Source organism: Chiloscyllium plagiosum, chromosome 9, assembly GCF_004010195.1.
Source record: "Chiloscyllium plagiosum isolate BGI_BamShark_2017 chromosome 9, ASM401019v2, whole genome shotgun sequence".
Lineage (NCBI taxonomy): Eukaryota > Metazoa > Chordata > Chondrichthyes > Orectolobiformes > Hemiscylliidae > Chiloscyllium > Chiloscyllium plagiosum.
Genome location: NC_057718.1, coordinates 27,712,005 through 27,732,340, shown reverse-complemented (window position 1 = coordinate 27,732,340; position 20,336 = coordinate 27,712,005). Strand labels below are relative to the sequence as shown.

The following is a 20,336-nucleotide window of genomic DNA, read 5'->3' as shown; positions in this document are numbered from 1 at the left end:
ATAAAACAGAGGCTATAGGCCAGGAAAAAATCCTGGTTGTAGTATGGAATACTTCTGCTTGAGAACTAACCACACACCTAGCCAGGCCTTTTTCAGTTCAGCTACAGCATCATATGAAATATTGCTTAGGAATGTTGCTGAACAAAGAGACCTTGGAATGCAGGTTCATAGCTCCTTGAAAGTGGAGTCGCAGGTAGATAGGTTAGCGAAGAAGGCATTTGGTATGCTTTCCTTTATTGGTCAGAGTATTGAGTACAGGAGTTGGGAGGTCATGTTGCGGCTGTACAGGACATTGGTTAGGCCACTGTTGAAATATTGCGTGCAATTCTGGTCTCCTTCCTATCGGAAAGATGTTGTGAAACTTGAAAGGGTTCAGAAAAGATTTACAAGGATGTTGCCAGGATTGAAGGGTTTGAGCTATAGGGAGAGGCTGAAGAGGCTAGGGCTTTTTGCCCTGGAGCATCGGAGGCTGAGGGGTGACCTTATACAGGTTTACAAAAATATGAGGGGCATTCCCCTGGGGTCAGGGAGTCCAGAACTAGAGGGTATAGGTTTAGGGTGAGAGGGGAAAGATATAAAAGAGACCTACGGGGCAACTTTTTCACACAGAGGGTGGTACGTGGATGGAATGAGCTGCCAGAGAAAGAGGTGGAGGCTGGTACAATTGTAACATTTAATGAGGTATTTGGATGGGTATATGAATAGGAAGGGTTTGGAGGGATATGGGCTGAGTCCTAGCAGGTGGGACTAGATTGGGTTGGGATATCTGGTCGGCATGGACGGGTTGGACCGAAGGGTCTATTTCCATGCTGTACATCTCTATGACTCTAATTACGTCTCCATAAAAAGCAAGACAAATCCAACTCAGGAGATGTCAGTGAAAATACTATATTGCTACAGCTCTGTTTCACCAATACTCAGTTTGGGAATTCCAGGGCTCATTACAGCCTTGATTCAAACATGGGCAGACAATTCTAGAAATTAGATTGACTACCTTTGACATGAAAGCAAAATTGACCAACTGTAGTGTCAAAGTGCCCTGGAAAAACTCTCTGATGTGATGTGAGAAAAGACTTTTTCACTCGGTAGCAATATTGTAGGCCCAAGTATTTTCAGCTGCTTCATTGATGACTTTCCCTTTATCTTAAAATCAGAAGTAGGAGTGTTGGCTGATGAATGCAGTATTCAGCGTCATTCAAGATTCTGTAGACACTTCAGTAGTTATTGCTCACATACTGCAAGATCTAGACAACATTCATGTTTTGGATGATAAGTGGAAACTATGCTATCAGTGATTGAATATTCTCCACTTACCTGGATGACTATAGATCCAACAACACTTGTGAAGCTGACATCATCTCAGACAAAGCAGCTCACTTGATTGGCATCCTATCCACCAACTTAAACATTCATTCTCTCTGCCACTAGCAACCAGTGGGTGTAGCATTTACCATCTATAAGATGCAATGCAGCAATTCTTCAAGCCACCAACAGCATCTTTCAAATCTTTGACTTCTATGACCAAGAGGTAGAAGGGCAATAAAAATATGGAAATCCCCTGCAAGATTCCCTCTGCATCAATCACCATCCTCAATTGTAAGTATATCAATGTTCATTCACAATCACAATAAAAACCTGGAACTGCCATCCTAACTGCATTGTGGGTGCAACTGCTGCACATGAACCTCGATGGTTTAATAAGACAAGTCAGCACAACTTTTCTCAGGACAGAGATGGACAACAAATACTGGACTTGGCAGCAATGTTCACATCCCAATAAAGTAGATTTTAAAATGATGGATTAAAGTCTGACTAAATTGCCTAGTGGCACTTATAGATTTATAGATTCATACAGCGCAGAAAAGACCCTTTGGCCCATCAAGTCTGCATTGACATAACGACGGCTAACGGTGCGCTGATCCCAATCATATTTGAAGCGCTGATCCCAATCATATTTGAAGCGCTCATCCACATATTTTTTAAAGATTGTAAGGTTTCTGGCCTCCACTACCTTCCAGACAGTGCATTTCAGAATCCCACCACCTGCTGATTGAAAAAGGTTTTTCCAAATCCTTTCTGAATCTCCTGCCACTTACTCTAAAAGTATGTGATCCCTCAACCAAGGGGAACAGCTGCTCTCTATTCACCCTGCCCATACCCCTCATAATCTTATACACCTCAGTCAATTTCCCTGTCAGCATTCTCTGCTCTAAAGAAAACAATCCAAGCCGATCTCGTCTCTCCTTATGGCTCAATTTCTCTATCCCAGGCAATATCCTGGTGAACCACCTCTGTACCCCCTCTAGTGTTATCAAATCCTTCCTATAGCGAGGTGATTAGAACTACACAGAGTACTCCAGCTGTTGCCTAATAAGTGCTCTGCGCAACTCCACCATTATCTCCTTGCTTTTACAGTCTATGCCACAACTGATGAAAGGAAGTGTCCGATATGCCTTCTTAACTATCTGTGCATGACCAGGAAGAGCTCACCTCTATGTTGCGATATGAATAAACAGCTCAAGAATTAAACCTGGATACTTCTGTCCGTACAATTTAAATGAGAGAAAGTCTTGTGGTGTAGTGCAGACTCTGGGTTTGAGACCCATGCAAGGACTTGCTTCCCATGAAAGATTGGTTCACAATGTTGTCAAACAGGGTTGATTATCAACCTTGTAAGGCCCTCAAATATGCCTGATGACATGTGGTAGGGTGAGAGAATCTCCTATCCAGCCATCCCGCAGAAGTATGGACCAATCCGATATAAGTTTATGGACTAAACTTCAAATGAGGACAGGAGATAGACAACTTAAGTAACAAGCTATATGATTGTTTATCATAATCACATTATATCAATCATACACTGGGCCACCTTGCCACAATAAAACAATTGTTTTACAGAGATACGTTTGTATTTATGTCTGTCTAGGCAACAATGCTTTATTTCACCCAGTTGAGAGATAAAGAGCATATTTACAATTCAGAAGTAATTTTCCTCCAGTAATATTTCAATAGATCCACAAGCATACACCCTATATAAAGTACTCACCGTCTTAAGTTATGTAATTTCATCCTTTGTTTTCAGTGAATGCCTGGTACTGTTCTTCTCCATTGTTTTACAGGATAGCACTTGAAATAATCTGTAATGTGGCAAGAAGTATACAAATACATTCAGCATCACTGGATTATCTGTTCTGGGATGCTATGGTACACAATTACGATGCTTCATAGAAGACAATAAAATGTGTGTAATTTGTGTGGTATGAGCATTACTGTAAGAACGTGTAGGTTTTCTATGCACAATGGAATTACCTTTTAATTATAACATAGAAAGTAGTGGTAAATTGAAACCCCTTGTGCTGTCTACTCATATCGCTTCTCCTCTAATTTCATTCTGTTTGAATCAATGTTCTCGAACTCCAAGTTCAGAGTTTCTGCAAACCTTTTAAAATTAATTCATTTTGTTTATATTGTGTATTCTCATTCATCTTCAGAAATGAATAACCTCACAGTTTTCTGCATTTAAATTTTACATGCCATATTTTTACTAGATTTTCAAGTTTTCTATCATCTGCAACTTATGAAATTATGTTCTCTGTACCCAAGTCATGTTGATCAAACAAATCAAAAAAGCAGTAGTCCTAATAGTGCTCTTTAGGGGACATGACAGTATGCTTCCCTCCAATTTGAAAAACAACTGTTGCCCACTAATTCCTGCTCTCTACTTCTTAGCCAAGTTTGTATTCATAATGTCATTGTCGCATTAAAGCCATGGCCTTTCATTTTGCTAATAAGTCTGTATTGTGACAGTTTACTAATCACATTTTGTTAGTCCAAACTTATGAATGACCATACAACAACACAAAACTAAAGCAAAATGCTATGGATACTAGAAAGTTGAAATAAAAGCATAAATTGTGTATATACTTCGCAGGTTCGGCAGCATATTTGGAGACAGAAACAGAGTTGAACAGCTAACTTTTCTGAGCACCACAGAGTTAGATTACAGCAGGGGATTGGAGCCCAGACAAGCAGGGTGGAATGGTATCAGAATAATTCTGTAATGTATTTCCACCATCGGGGAACATGCCTAGAAAAGTCAGCAGTATTCTCCAACAAGCAGGCAGCTAATAATGCACCATAGAAAACAATAAGGACTATTTTTCAAAGAAAATAGGACTTTCCCACTATCAGAACACACCACTGTGCCATTTGGAGAGCCCACCAGCTTACTAAAGGTAGACTCAAGGTAATGGGATCCCAAATGTCCAAAGCCATGTCCAAACAGAAAGTCCTATATGTGGTTGGTTCTTGAAACTAACATTTGCAAAAGGTGTTGAAGGAAGTGATCTTGAAGGCAGCAGGATAGGTACATAAGCTGGTTATGAAGACGTACGTGATAATTGCCTTTATTAATCATGGCATTAAATACAAGAGCAAGGAGGTTATGACAGTTATATATAATGTTAGTTAGGCCACAGTTGGAGTTCTGGTGACTGTTCTATAGGATGCAGAAAAGATTCACCAGGATGCTACCTGAGCTACAGTGATTCAGCTATGAAGAGAGACTAGTTGGGCTGGATTGTCTTCTTTAGACCAGAGAAGACTGAGGGAAAGATCTGATTGAGGTTTCAAAGTTTTGGTGGGTATAGATAGTGTAGATAGGGAGAAACTTTTCCCAAAGTACCACGGTTAGTAACCAGGGCACAGTTTTAAGGTAAGAAGCAAGAGGTTTAGAGAGGATTTGTGGAAATCCTTTTCATGCAGAGGGTTGTGGGTATCTGGTACTCACTGCTTAAAAAGGATGGTAGGGACAAAAAACCGCAGATGCTAGAATCTAAAGTAGACAAGCAGAAGGCTGGAAATCACAGCAAGCCAGGCAGCATCAGGAGGTGGAGAAGTTGATGTTTCGAGTATAACTCTTCTTCAGGAAGAAGGGTTATACCCAAAATGTTAACTTCTTCACCTCCTGGTGCTGCCTGACTTGCTGTGTTTCCCAGCCTCCTTCTTGTCTAAAAAGATCTTGAGGCAGGAACACTCAAAACATTTAGGAAAAATTTAGATGAACAGTTGAAACACAACAGTGTGCAAGGCTACTAGCCAATTGCCGGAAATGGAATTAGAATTGATGGATGTTTGATAGCTGTGGACACAATGGGTTGAAGGGCCTCGTACTATGTTGTAAAGACTCTATGAAAGATGAGATGTTAAACACTGCAAAAGGCCAATAACTGAGGGAACAGAGTAGTGACAAGGTGGGGAATTAAAATTACAATAAAAGCTAACTATGCTCGTTCTGTAATTGCCAGATGGTAGACTCATCTGAAACACCGTTTGGTAGCACAAATAAGAGATTGCCTGAGGAGGAGGAAATGTGAGTAATTGGTGGGGGTGGGGAATGTGACTCAGTGATTAGGTGGGATGAGTGACTGGGAAGAAAGATGAGTGAGTGAGTGATGGGAAGGGGATGTGAGTGATGGGAGAAACTCAGGGCAGAGTCTGGGGAGAATGATGTGAGTATTGGAGGGTGAGGGAGAGAAATGTGGGAAGGGAGATGTGAGTGAGTGAGTGAGTGGACATGATTACCATGAACAAGGTAATACAAATATCAAGGATCAGGAAGCTATTTGCTGTGCAAACAATAAAGTTCCCAATGAGACTGCTGAAGAATAATGTTAGACTTTAGAAGTGTCTCATGGTTACTGCTATCAATGAGAAAGAAATATGTCTGGAAGTGAACATAAGAAGCATCAAATTTCCTCATAGTTATCAAAATTTATTTTTTGAGAAAGGATTGCTTACATTATTTTCTAAGGCAACCTACAACTAGTAATGTGCCATAGGGATCAATGCTGTGGCTGTAATTATTTGTGATATGTAGTGATGACATTGATGGTGTAAGTGAATGCATTATTACCAAGTTTGCAGATGAAACAAAAACAGGTGGAGGGGAGCTGATGGGTATGAGACAAAATCCACAGATAGATATAGACATTTTAAGTAAGTGGGCAAAACATTGGCAGATTGAATATAAATTGAGAAAATGAACTTCGGCAGGAAGAATAATGGAGGTGGTTATCATTTAAATGGAGAAAGACTGCAGAAAGCTGCAGCACTGAGAAAGTTAGGGCTCCTCATGAATTAATCACAAAAGGATGGTGTACAAGTTCAGTGAGTAAAAGAGAACGCAAATGGAATATTGGCTTTTATTTCAAAGGGAATGGAATATAAAAATAGGGAAATCTTGCCAAAACTATACAAGGTATTAGTCAGATCACACCTAGAATACTGTGAATATACTGGTCCACTTATCTAAGGAAAGTCAAACTGACTTTAGAGGAAGTCCAGACAAAGTTCACTAGGTTGTTCCCAAGAGGAATTTTTTAATAAGTGGAGGTTGAGTAGGTTGGGCCTGTACTCACTGGAATTTAGAAGAACAATGCATAAACTACTGAAACACATAAGATTCTTAAGGGTCTTGACAGGAGTTGTTTTCGATTGAGGGAGAGGCTTGGACCAAAAGGCAAAGTATTAGCTTTCTGTGTCACCCATTTAAGAAGGAGATGAGGAGGAGTTCCTTTTCTCAGTGCTTTGTGAATCTGTGCAATTCTTTACCGCAGAAAACTGTTGAGGCTGGATTGTTCAGTGTTTTCAAGGCTGGCGCAGATATATTTATAAGAGAATTGAAGGTTATGGGGAAAAGACAGGTAAGTGGCGTTGAAGATTAACACACGGCCATGATCTCATTGAATGTTCGATCAGACGCAATAGGTCAAATAGCCTACGCCTGCTCCTTCATTCTACAGTCTTATGTTAATTGCAATTGACCAGTCAGCTGGGTCAAATGCAACATTTAAATGTTGTTTCTCACCAAGTTAACGGTGAAACATAACAAGCTACAAACACCTGGATAGATGAAAGGCTTTCCCGGATAGGTGACAAGCTCTCGTGCTCTCACTGTCTCTGATGTTGGCGTATCTTGGAAGGATTTACAAGTTGGCGTATGTTGGAAGAATTTACAAGATGATACTCAATCTTTCTGGCTGTGTCATGAATTCACCTTTCTTGACCATCAATTTGTGGGGAATGGAAACAGGACCTTCCAAAGTACAAAACAACTATATTCCAAAACATCATTAATTGCTACATCCTGAGAATGTCAATGGCATTATGTAAATGCAAGATCTTTTACAAAAGCAAAATGAGAAAGTTGTAATTTTTGTCTACCTTTGTGGGACTGATGACAATTCTCCTTCTGTTTTCCTATTTTCTTTCCTATGCACAACATGATAATGACCTTGAACAAAAACAGAAATAGCTGGAAAAGCTCAGCAGCTCTGAAGGTCACTCAACATTAAACATTAACTCTGATTTTTCACCATAGATGCTGCCAGACCTGCTGGGCTTTTCCAGTGAATTTTGTTTTTATTTCTGATTTATAGCATCTGCAGTTCTTTCAGTTTTTATTTATAATGACAATTTATTGGATTTCTTTATATAATAGCTTATATCTGCCCTTTCTTACTTGGTTGGTGGTGTCTTTTGGTTCTATCTGATCAACAATGATAAAGTATTGATTTCTGAAGGGAATCTGTTTCTGTTTTCATTCTTACTTTATGGTAACAATAGTTGTTATCATTTAGCACAAACATATGACTGAATTTGAATTAGGAGTACAGGTATTGTGTGCAATGGAGCATTAATCATACATGGCATACTATGCAAACATTTATAAAGTTAAAAGTTTGTGCGAAGATTTGTAGCTCGGGTGCTCGTTGTTGTGGTTCTGTTCGCCGAGCTGGAAGTTTTTGTTGCAAACGTTTCGTCCCCTGGCTAGGCGACATCATCAGTGCTTGGGAGCCTCCTGCGAAGCGCTTCTTTGATGTTTCCTCCGGTGTTTATAGTGGTCTGTCCCTGCCGCTTCCGGTTGTCAGTTTCAGCTGTCCGCTGTAGTGGTTGGTATATTGGGTCCAGGTCGATGTGTTTGTTGATGGAGTTTGTGGATGAATGCCATGCCTCTAGGAATTCCCTGGCTGTTCTCTGTCTGGCTTGCCCTATGATAGTAGTGTTGTCCCAGTCGAATTTATGTTGCTTGTTGTCTGCGTGTGTGGCTACTAAGGATAGCTGGTCGTGTCGTTTCATGGCTAGTTGATGTTCATGCATGCGGATAGTTAGCTGTCTTCCCGTTTGTCCTATATAGTGTTTTGTGCAGTCCTTGCATGGTATTTTGTACACTACATTAGTTTTGCTCATGTTGGGTATCGGGTCCTTCGTTCTGGTGAGTTGTTGTCTGAGTGTGGCTGTTGGTTTGTGTTCCGTTATGAGTCCTAGGGGTCGCAGTAGTCTGGCTGTCAGAACTATATAGGAAGACAGCTAACTATCCGCATACATGAACATCAACTAGTCACGAAACGACACGACCAGCTATCCTTAGTAGCCACACATGCAGACAACAAACAACATAAATTCGACTGGGACAACACCACTATCATAGGGCAAGCCAGACAGAGAATAGCCAGGGAATTCCTAGAGGCATGGCATTCATCCACAAACTCCATCAACAAACACATCGACCTGGACCCAATATACCAACCACTACAGCGGACAGCTGAAACTGACAACCGGAAGCGGCAGGGACAGACCACTATAAACACCGGAGGAAACATCAAAGAAGCGCTTCGCAGGAGGCTCCCAAGCACTGATGATGTCGCCTAGACAGGGGACGAAACATTTGCAACAAAAACTTCCAGCTCGGCGAACAGAACCTCAACATTTATAAAGTTAGTTATAGAGTTCTATTCACTTTCATCGTGAACATACCCATTAATATTTTCTATTATTCAAAAATTTACCATCAATAAGTATAATTAAAATCAGCAAATAACCAAAATAATGGAAAGACAGTGATAAAATAGAATGTTTAAAAATATGTTTTGACATTTTCTGTACTTCAATGTAGAGACTAAAAGTGTTAATTTAGGTTTTAATAAACTCCTTTTCCTTTTAATTACAACCAAGGTAACCAAACAGTTTTCTCAATCTTGACAAATGTGACACAATTTTCACAAGTATACTAAAGAAGCTGAAACTTCTATGAAGTGTTTCCATAATGGAAAAAGATTTGTATATGGTCACATATGATGTCTGTTCTGATCATGAGAAGGGTCAATCACTGGAAGCTATTAGAAGCAAAAGCAACAATCAGCAATTCTGGAGTTAGGCTATGACAGAAAGCATCACTCTGGGTGGCCCAAAGCATCAATGATTGTGTCGCAAAAATAATTAAGAGACTGGGGCTTCAGTATTGAGGCCCAGTTTAAAAAAAATCTGATGTGTGACTGGAGGTCAGATGGACAGAAACAGCAAAATATCACAACAGAATGCCTGTTACCCTGGTAACCTTTGATTCATGTACCTAACAAGAATCTGTCTACTTCTGCCTTAAAATTTTTAATGACCCTATCCTTAACACCCCTTAAGGCAAAGCATTCCAAAGTTGTACATCCTCTGAAAAAATATTTTTTCTTCATACCTGTCCTAAAAGGGTGATCTCCAGTTTTAAATAGTGTCCGCTAGTTCTGGACTCACTAAGGGAGGAAACATCTTTCCACGTCCATCTTGTCAAGATTGTTCCAAAGCTTCAATCAGGTCATCCTCACATTTCAAAACTCCAGTGTAAACAAGCCCAGCCTGTCCAACCAACCCTCATAAGACAACCACACTTTCCATGTATCAAGTGAATCGCCTCCAAACACATTATATCCTTCCTTAAATAAGGAACCAAAACTGTGCACTGTATAACCAATGCCTTGTATAACTGCAGCATGGCATTTTTACTTTTATCTTCAATTCTTCTCATAATAAAAGATCATATTCCATTAATTATTTGCAGTACTTGCATACTAATGTTTTGTAATCCATCACGAAAACACCTAGATCCCTCTGCACTTGAATATGCTGCACCTAACCTCTGTTTAAGTAATATATGGCTTCTTTATTCTTCTTGCCAAAGTAAACAACTTCACATTTTCCTTCATTATATTCAATCTGCTAGATCATTCAACCTATGTATATCCATCTGCAAACTTCTTGTGTCACCTTCACAACATAATTTCCTATTTATATCTATGCCATCTTTAAATTTAGTTACCAAGCCAAGTCATTGTCATAAATTGTAAAAGAAAACTGGTGCCCTAGCACAGAGCTCTGTGGGACTCTGCTAGTCACATCCTGTTAACCGAAAGACTTATTTCTGCATACGCTGTTTTCTGTCAGCTAGTCATGTTGCTAATATTACAATGCTGCCTCTCAAGGCAGTACTGCAATATAAAAATTAGAATACATTCTCTTTAAAAAAAAATTAAAATCCTGTTCAAATTCTAAACCAATTTGACTTCAGCATTCTGTCATTATGGCCAGCAAATTCATTCCTGAACAAATGGGTGAAAATACTAGTGGTAATGAAAGCCTATTATAATACGTCATGGTATTGCTCTCACAGGATAACAACTATTATTCAGGTTTGAAGTGGTCACAATTGCATTTAGAGTGCCATCTAGTGATTCATTCTTATACAAACTAGGAAGTAAGCGTGTTTCACGTAACGATAGTTCAAAGCACTTTACAGCCAAGTAACTACTGTTCAAGTGTGGTGAGAAATAGGCAAACATGGTAGCCAGTTTACGTAAAGTAAATCCCATCAAATACCAATAAGATAAATAACCGCGAGATAAATAGAAACAAATTACTATGGATTCTAGGTACCTGAAATAAAAACTAAAAATGCTGGAGGTAACTCAGCAGGTGTGGCAGCAGCTGTGGACAGAGAAACAAAGTTAATGCTTTGAGTCCAATATAACTCTGCTTCGGAAAATAAATAATCAGATTATTTATTTTGTACTGTTAATTCAGAGTTAAATATTGGCTGGAATTCTGGAAGTCATCCCTATTCTTCTTGGTGCCATGGAATATTTTACATTCATCTAAGAGGCGAAGGAGTCTTTTTTTTTATGTGACAGGCTCCCCTCTGGAAGTCTGCTAATACTACATTGATGTATATATTTCTGGGTTATGCACTCCAATGCATAATTTTAACTCAGAAACGAGCATGTCAACATTAAGCTGAAACTGACCCATAATCAACACATAATTATGAAGCCAACTCAAAACAAGGATATAATGCTCTTCTTATGCTGGGGTTTTGAGATGGATGGTAACTCCAAGCACAATCTGCAGACTCTGCTAAATTTTGTGCATGTTTATGTTTAGAGAGGGGTTTGAAGGGTCAGGTAGACAAGTTGATTGAAGGCTTGACTTTGCTCCAGCACACCTCCCCAAAAAAGACAATGTATTCAGAACCTTCTTAAATGGACCTTTTCCACTTTGGTCGGTCAACTCTAAGGTTCTGTGCACAGCAATTGGCATCAGCATAGGGCTCTCAAGAGCTAGTCCAGATGTTTGACATCCTCAGCAATCCTATGAGAACATACCTAAAATGTTTATGTGGTTCTCCTGCGAGTTTCTCACTGTGATTAGGTTTAGAGTAGAACTTGCTACCGGAGATAGATTTCAGGCAGACAAACAAGATGTTCCACTTGGCAGAGTTGATTTTGAATAATTAGTGCCTTGATGTTCGGCATTGTGGCTTCAGATAGGATACTGCTAATGTACTGTATAGTACCTTTCTGTACTTTGCTGTGCATTCTGTAGTTTGTCCAAGACTCTGAAGCAGTGAGTGGGGATGACAACTATCTGTTCAACCATTACCTTAGCCTCGCATTTGCGATCCTGATCCTCAAATACTATTTGCTTCAGTTAGACAAAGACTAAGCAAACAGACAATGCTCGAAAACCCTGAAGTAAGCTCACTGAACCCAAAAAGTTCATTCTGCTTTTTCTCCACAGATGCTGCCAGATGTGCTGAGTTTTTCTAGCAATTTCTGTTTTGTTTCTGATTTCTGGCATTTACAGTCCCAAAGGCTGTAAAAGTTGACTACAATAAATTTTGTCAACAATGTTTGTCTTTGTTGAAAGGAAGTTCCTGAAGTATGGAGAATGGTCCACATTTTCCAGGATTTTGCCACTGATCCTAAATCAATTTGAGATGTGTTTTAGGAGATCGCTGTAAAAGGGTTTGGTTTTACAGACTTTTACTGAAAGGCTTAGGTTCTCTTGTGATTCAAAGAATGAGTCAACAATGATTGGAGCTCAGTTTCTCAGCCGGCACACACAGAAATGCCTTCTGCATACTGAGATTGGGATGATATTAGCTTTGAGTTGAAGCAAGTATAGGGTTGAATAGTTTTCCCATTTGTTTAGTCAATTATTTTCATGAATGTGAGTAATTTGCTGGAGGTGAAGTACGTATTGCAGAGAGGAACATGGAGAAGATGGCTAATTCAATGACACAATCTTGTTTCTCTCCAATATTCATTCAAACTGATTCTATTGGTGGTTTCATTGATGGGACTGCCTGGGGCGGCACAGTAGCTCAGGTGGCCAGCACTGCTGTCTCATAGTGCCAAAGACCCAGGTTTGATTCCACCCTTGGGTGACTATGTGGAGTTTGTATATTCTCTCTGTTTCTGCTGAGTGGTCTGGTTTCCTCCCACAACCCAAAGCAGCGCAGGTTAGATGAACTGGCTATGCAAAATTAACCCGTAGTGTCCGGAGATGTGCAGATTAGATTGGATCAGCCATGGTAAATGCGTTGTTACTGGGATAGTGTGGGAGGCTAGATTTGAGTGGGATGCTTTTTAAAGGAACACTGCAGATTCGATGGGCTGAAAGGCCTCTTTCTGTAGAGTTCCTTATGTTTCTATGTGGTCACCTGCGATAACTGAAGCTTTAATGATTTGTTACATTGTACAGGATATCATATCACAGTGCGATTTCTGCAGCCTTGACTTCCTTTATGCCCCTTATGTACTCCCTTTTCTAAAATAAACTTTGCTTATGTAAGATGGCAATTAACTTATCCTTTATGCTGATGGAGTTCTGATGCAGAGTAACCAGACTTGAAACGTTAACACTGCCTTCTTCCCACAGATGCTTCCAGACCTGCTCAGTTTCTCCAGCAATATTTGTTTTTGTTCCCTCATGCTATTTTGCTTACTTAGATTACTTTATTATATTGGTCTTTCATTTATTCCTGTTCTTTCTCAATTAATTACTTCTTCCAAAAAAAAACACTTATTAACATCCTGAACCAATGCATACACCACTTTCCTGTGATGTCAGTTTGATTTGTTATCTCAATCAGCAATCTCTTGTAACTGTAGCTGTTAAACTAGACTCCCCTCCCTCTGCTCAATTGAAGCCAAAGAATGTAACTTTACAAACCATGAGCAATTTAAAAATAGAGGGTTTGTGTGGTCTACTGGTAGTCCCCCTATATCTGAGCCATAAAGGTGTGGATTCAAGTCTCACCTGCTCTAAGGTGTGTCACAACATGTCTGAACAGATTGATTAAAAATCTCTGAACCAAAAAAGAAATGTATGGATAAAATGGTAGTAAATTGAAAGAAATGGTAGACAATACTGTAAACATTAGGGATAGCTCAGATGATTGGGAGAAATTTTGAAACTAGTAAAGGATGACTAAAACTTAAAATCAAAGTGGGAGAAATGGGAGGCTAAGAGCAAACTAGTAAGAAATATAAAAAAGAGACAGTAAAAGCTTCTGCAAATATAAAAAAAAAGAGTAACTAAATGATGATTGATCCTTTAGAGGATGAGTTTATGGAATTAATAATGAGAAGTAAGGAAATGATAGAGCTTTTGAACAATTATTTGTTAACAAGTATATCTGTCAAGAATCATAGAAACAATCAGAGACAAAAAAAAGGAACTTAAACCAATTATAATCACAGGAGTAAAAATACTCCAAAAACAAATAGGACGAAGGCCAGAAAATCCCTTGGACCTGATCCTTATCCTTTGTCCCAGGGTCTTAAAAGAAATAGCTGCAGGTATAGTTGATACATTGGTCTTAATCTTCTAAATTTCCCTGGATTCTGGACAGGTCCCAGAAAATTGGAAAACTGCAAGTGTATCAAGGAATCACAAGACAAAAAAAAAAACAAGAAACTATAGCCAATTAACCTAACATTTTTAAATCGGAAAATGATAGAAGTATTAAGGAGGTAATGGCTAGGCTGAGTCAACATTGTTTTGTGAAAGAGAAATTGTGTTTGACAAACGTATCTTTTCTTTGGAGGTTGTAGTGATTGTAATGAGTTCAGCCAGAAAATGACTTCGCTGATTGGAGCTGTTAATCTGGTCCAGTCAGGGAACGCTGGCTGACAGATAAAAACAGGTGTGTCACTTGGGTGTTTCTTTTCTTCCTGGTGGTGGAAACTGAATAAAGATTTGTGCATCTTGTGTCTTTCCCCGTGTCACAAACATGAGTGCGGGGGAAAAACAAGCACTAAAAAAAACAGGAGTGTCTGATGTCCTGAACACAAAAAAAAGAAAAAAAAGAAAAAAAAACAGGTATGTCAAACATCTTGTTCAATCTGAGAGCTGGCTCTGAGGGAGCTTGATCAGTGTCAAGGACTCTCCACATGTGAAATAAAGGGTGACTTGATGATGGAATAATGACTTCTGTGGAGTTATTTCAAGGGTGTACCAAGCAAAGTGAATAAACGGAAGTCAATATATATAGCCTATGTGGATTTCCAAAAGACATTTGAAACTGTGCTATATTATGGTGTTTTGGATGGAATAGCTTCTTCTGATAGATGATTGACTGATGAATAGAAAACAAAGAGTTGACATAATGAATTCTGTTTAGTTTCGCAAACTAACTGATAGAAAACGACTGTGGTTCAGTGCTCGGGCTTCAACTATTTACAGTCGACATTAATGACTTGGATGAAGGGACCAACTGCCATATAGAAAAATTTGCTGGTGATATAAAGCTGGGTCAGAAGACAAGTTGTGAGGAGAATACTTAGAATCTGCAAAGGGATACAGGTAAGTTAACTGAGTGCACAAAATTCAGCTGAGAGACATAATATGACAAAATTTAAGATTGTCCAGTTTGGCTAAAATAATGCAAAAGCCAAATATTACTGTATTTAAATGCAGAGAGACAGCAGAATGCTGCAGGAGAGGGATCTCGATGTCCTATAAAATCACAATACATCAACATGCAGGAACAAGTAGTCAGGAAGGAAAATGTTGGCCTGTATTGCAAAGGGGATGAAGTAGAAAAGTATAGAAGCCTTGCTACAACTGTTCAGTGCATTGGTGAGACCACACCCTGAGAATTTTGGATAGTTTTGGTCTCCTTACTTAAGGAGGAAAATCTTACATTAGAAGCAGTTGAGAGAAGGTTCACTGGCCTGATTCCTGAAATGAAGGAGCTAATATACGAGGTTAGTAGATTAGCCCTGTACTCATTGGAATTTGGAAGAACGAGACATGATCTTATCGAATAAAATAAGATTCTGAGGAGGATTGATAGGGTAAATGCTGAGAGGATGTTTCCCCTCGTGGGAAACTAAAACTAAGGGTGACAGTTCAAAAATAAGGGATCTCTCGTATGAGGGAAATTAGGATGAATTTCAGAGAATCATGAGTCTTTAGAATTATTTTCCCCAGATAGCACTGGAGCGTGGGCCATTGAATATAGATATTTTTCTAAAGAACCTGTTCAGAGGTGTAATTACACACCTCCGGAATAGATGGGACTTGAACTTCAGCAGGGAGATGGCGGGTGCTCTCAGGTCTGGTACAGCCGAACGAGGATAGGAGGTGTCAGGTCTGCTGAAGGGTGGCGAAGGTGTTGAATTGGAATCTGGAGGGTGCACGTAGTCTGGGGAAGGTTCTTCTTCAGACCCTGAGCACCTACTCCTTAATGATGACCACTATAGTACCTCTGTCCCCTGACTCTCATGAAATGTTCTTATGCTGCTTGTGTCTTCCACTGTGAAGACTGATGCAAAGTATCTCTTCAGTTCCTTTGCCATTTCTTTGTTCCCCATTACTACTTCTCCAGCCTCATTTTCCAGGTGTCCAATGTCCACACTTGATCTCCTTTGCCTTTTATATATCTAAAAAAACTCTTTCAATCTTCTTTTATATCACTAGCTTACCTCATAATTCACCTTCTCACCCCTCATGGTCTTTTTAGTTGTCTTCTGCTGACTTTTAAAGGTTTATGAATCCTCTGGCTTCCCACTAAACTTCACCTCATTGTATGCTTTTGCTTTTATGTTGTTCCTGACTTCTTTCATTAGCCAGGTTGTCTCATCCTTCTTTTAGTATGTTTCTTCTTCTTTGGGATGAATTTCTGCTGTGCCTTTTGAATTACCCAGAAACTCCTGCAAAGCTTTCCTCCATCTTTCCAGCAAAACTAAAACTTTAATCAACTCTCACCACCTCCTCCCTCATATATTTGCAGTTACCTGTACTTAATTGTAATACCATTATGTCTAATTTCAGCTTCTCCCTCTCAAGGTGAATTCTATCATATTGTGGTCACTGCCCCCAAGGTATCCCTTCATCGTAAGCTCCCTAAATAAGTCTGCCTCATTACACATCACCAAATCCAAAGTTGCCTGTTCCCTAATGGGCTTTATCATAAGGTGCTCCAAAAACTATTTTGTAAACACGCTATGAATTCCTTTGCTTGGGATCGCTCTCAACCTGAATTTCCTAGTCCAATGCATATTGAAGTTCCCCATGATTTTTCCAATAGTCTCTTTCTTACATAGGCCAAATGGTCAGCTTCGACACTGTAGGGATTCTATCTCCTGGTTTACTTACTGCCCTACATTCTGAATACTGCAATGAGACCTGTTCACAACTCCCATCAGGGTCTTTTTCCCTTTGCAGTTCCTCAATCCTACCCACACAGCTGCAACTTTTGTACTGTAACTTTTCCTGACCAACTTACTTTACCTAACTTCATCAGAACCCTCCAACAACTCTGATTTAAACGGAGACTTTCGGAGTGTACCTGATATCGAGGAATTGCTCAGCGGTATCTTCAATTTTAGATTAGATTAGATTAGATTAGATTACTTACAGTGTGGAAACAGGCCCTTCGGCCCAACAAGTCCACACCGACCCGCCGAAGCGCAACCCACCCATACCCCTACATTTACCCCTTTAACCTAACACTATGGGCAATTTAGCATGGCCAATTCACCTGACCTGCACATCTTTGGACTGTGGGAGGAAACCGGAACACCCGGAGGAAACCCACGCAGACACGGGGAGAATGTGCAAACTCCACACAGTCAGTCGCCTGAGTTAGGAATTGAACCCGGGTCTCTGGCGCTGTGAGGCAGCAGTGCTAACCACTGTGCCACCGTGCCGCCCACAAATTTGTTTGTAGTCTGCTACAATGGGGATTCCATACAGTCCCCATGAACAACTCCCATCTGCAGTGGAAAACAGCCTTCTAAGAAAATCTGGGCCAATGTTTTCAAAATAAAGCTGAATAACTCTATCCAGTAAAATTGATATTGAGCTGAGATCCAGTTGAACCATAGCCTGGCTTAATTCAGCTGAAAAATAATGTTGTATTGCATCTTCAAATATCATAACATTCAAACATATAGGACAAGTGCAGGAAATTGGGATCAGCGCACCTTTAGTGATAGTTATGTCGGTGCAGACTTGATGGGCCAAAGGGCCTTTTTTGCTTTGTATGAATCTATAAATCTATGAATCTTTATCAGCCATCTAAAAGTAATTGTTCAATCAGCTTTCTCAGCTGATAGTATTCTCAATAACAATCCAGAAGGATATGCAGATTAAGTGGATTGGCCATGCTAAATTACCCATAGAATCCAGGGATGTGTAGGTTAAATGGGGTGAGAATTCAGGATGATGGGGTGGTCTGGATAGGATGCCGTTTGGTGGATTGGTGTGGACTCAATGGGCCGAATGGTCAGTTTTGACACTGTAGGGATTCCCCAGGACAGAAATACTTCTGTTCACTCCTGAAATTGCTGTAATTCCCTCCATTTGATTAAACATTAAGTTAAGATGTTGATTTGATGATCAATGAAAAACCACAACATATTTGTAAAAAGACTCAAACACGTTGTTCTGGCAACTTCAAATCTCAGGTTGAAGGAACAATACACACAGTAAAAGTATTAATGGCAGCTTCTGCTTACTGCTGCTATATGCATGGGCTGACCTGACAAACTCTAGCTAGGTCTCTCTGTGCAATGAAGAATGTTTCTTTTAGCTTCTCATTCAAGCACCACAGAGTTTCAAATATTCAACCCCACACACGATCATTTTCAGACATGAAAACCTATGTCCTTTACCCACTCCCATATTCTTGGCCCTGACATAATATGGCTGTTTTCAGCATAGCCAACCCATTTTAACCCACCTATGGTCCCCAGTATCAGCATTTCTTTCTTTTTGGCTTACCATTAGCCATCCCTTTGTCTGCCGAACTGTTTTTCTCTCTTTCCAGACTAAGTATTCACCTATTTGCTTACCCTTCCTCCTCCCACACCACCCACATCCCCATCTTTAGCACATTTTCCTAATAGTTCTGAAGAACAGTCTCTGGACTGAAATGCTAATTCTGCTTTCTCTCCACAGATATTACCTGCCCTGCAGAGTTTCTCCAGCAATTTCTATTTATGCTTCAGCTATTGTGAAAACCTTTCTTATTTGATACCAATAAAACAGAGAAACAATCTAATTGTGTCAAGACAGAAATCACATTATCACATTAGTCCAAACTATCCTCTGCACCACAAATGCCCTATATTTCTTGAGAGAGATATTTTAATCAATCCTGCTCAGATGTGTTATGACACACCTCTGGGGCAGGTGGGACTGAGAATCATACGATCCTTCCAGTGTGAAAGCAGGCATTTGTGGCTCAGTGATTAGCACTGCTGCCTCACAGCACCATGAACTCAGGTTTGATTCCAGCCTCGGGTGGCTATCTGTGTGGTGTATGCATATTCTGTCTCTCTGTAGGTTTCTTCTGGGTGCTCTAGTTTCCTTCCACAGTCCCATGGTGTGCAGGTTAGGTGGATTGGCCATCCTAAATTGCCCATAGTGTCCAGGATATCTAGGTGGATTAGCCATGGGAAATGCAGGGTTACAAAGATGGGGTGGTTCTGAGTGAAGATGCTCTTCGGACAGTTGGACTTGAACACAGGCCGCCTGGCTCAGAGGTAGATACACTACCACTGTACCATAAGAGTCCAAAGACCCATTAAATAAATCACTGAATATATTTAAATCAACAAGTTCAGACATGACACAATCTGGAGTTGGTAGGACTTGAACTCCAGGCCTTCTAGCCCAGAGGTAGGGTATTCCACTGAACCTCGAGCTCTATTATAGAAGTATTAAACAGGTTTTTGATCTACAAAGAAGTCAAGAGTATTGGGGATAGGTTGCACTGGCAGGAAAGTTGAATTAAGGCCACAATCATATCAGGTAGGAGAAAGTGAGGACTGCAGAAGCTGGAGGTAGACAGGCACTGAGGAAGGAAATGTGGCTGTGGTAGTGAGTCTGCTTCAGGATGCGGCTAAAGAGCTTCAGGGCAGAGGAGATGACCTGGGGGGACGGGGGGTGGGCTGCAGTGAGGAAGAGACTCACTGAGATCCTTGGAAAGAGAGAGGAGAACTTCTTCAAGGTAGGCATCCTTGGACGAGGCTTCGCAGTGGGGTTGAAATTAACTAGGAGAAAGTGAGGACTGCTGATGGGTTTATGCCCAAAACGTCGATTTTCCTGCTCCTCTGATGCTGCCTGACCTGCTGTGCTTCCCCAGCAGCACACTCTTGAACCACAAACATATCAGCCATGATCTTATTGGGCAGACTTTAGGGATTAAATTCCTTCACTTGCTCCTATTTCTAATCTTTTATTCATATTAACTGCTTTTACTGTTTACACTGCCTACGCAACAGTGACTACACTTCAAAAGGATTTCACCTCCTGTAAAGCATTTGAGACATTTAGTAGTCCCAATCAGCACCTTATAAATGCCAGTGTTTCCTTTCGAATGTTTTCCCCCAAAGAGTCTGTTTTACCCCTCAGTCTGCTCACCAGGTTCCGCTGGAAGCTGGGCGAACGTGAGTAATGCAGATGCTGGAGATTAAAAGTCAAGAGTATCCTGGAAGCTGGGTACAATTCTAGACTGAAAATGTGTTGCTGGAAAAGCGCAGCAGGTCAGGCAGCATCCAAGGAGCAGGAGAATCGACGTTTCGGGCATGAGCCCTTCTTCAGGAATGAGGAAAGTGTGTCTAGCAGGCTAAGATAAAAGGTAGGGAGGAGGGACTTGGGGGAGGGGCGTTGGAAATGCGATAGGTGGAAGGAGGTTAAGGTGAGGGTGATAGGCC

The 20,336-nt window shown here is 40.3% G+C and overlaps 1 long non-coding RNA gene across 1 annotated transcript in view; it reads right to left on the bottom strand.

The window, feature by feature from the left end:
- Positions 1-2,874: 2,874 nt before the first annotated feature.
- LOC122552717 overlaps positions 2,875-20,336 on the bottom strand; it is a 34,544-nt gene continuing 17,082 nt past the window's right edge. Inside the window, exon 3 of the long non-coding RNA XR_006312458.1 lies at positions 2,875-3,137. This is a non-coding gene — a long non-coding RNA (uncharacterized LOC122552717). The remainder of the gene's footprint in view (positions 3,138-20,336) is intronic.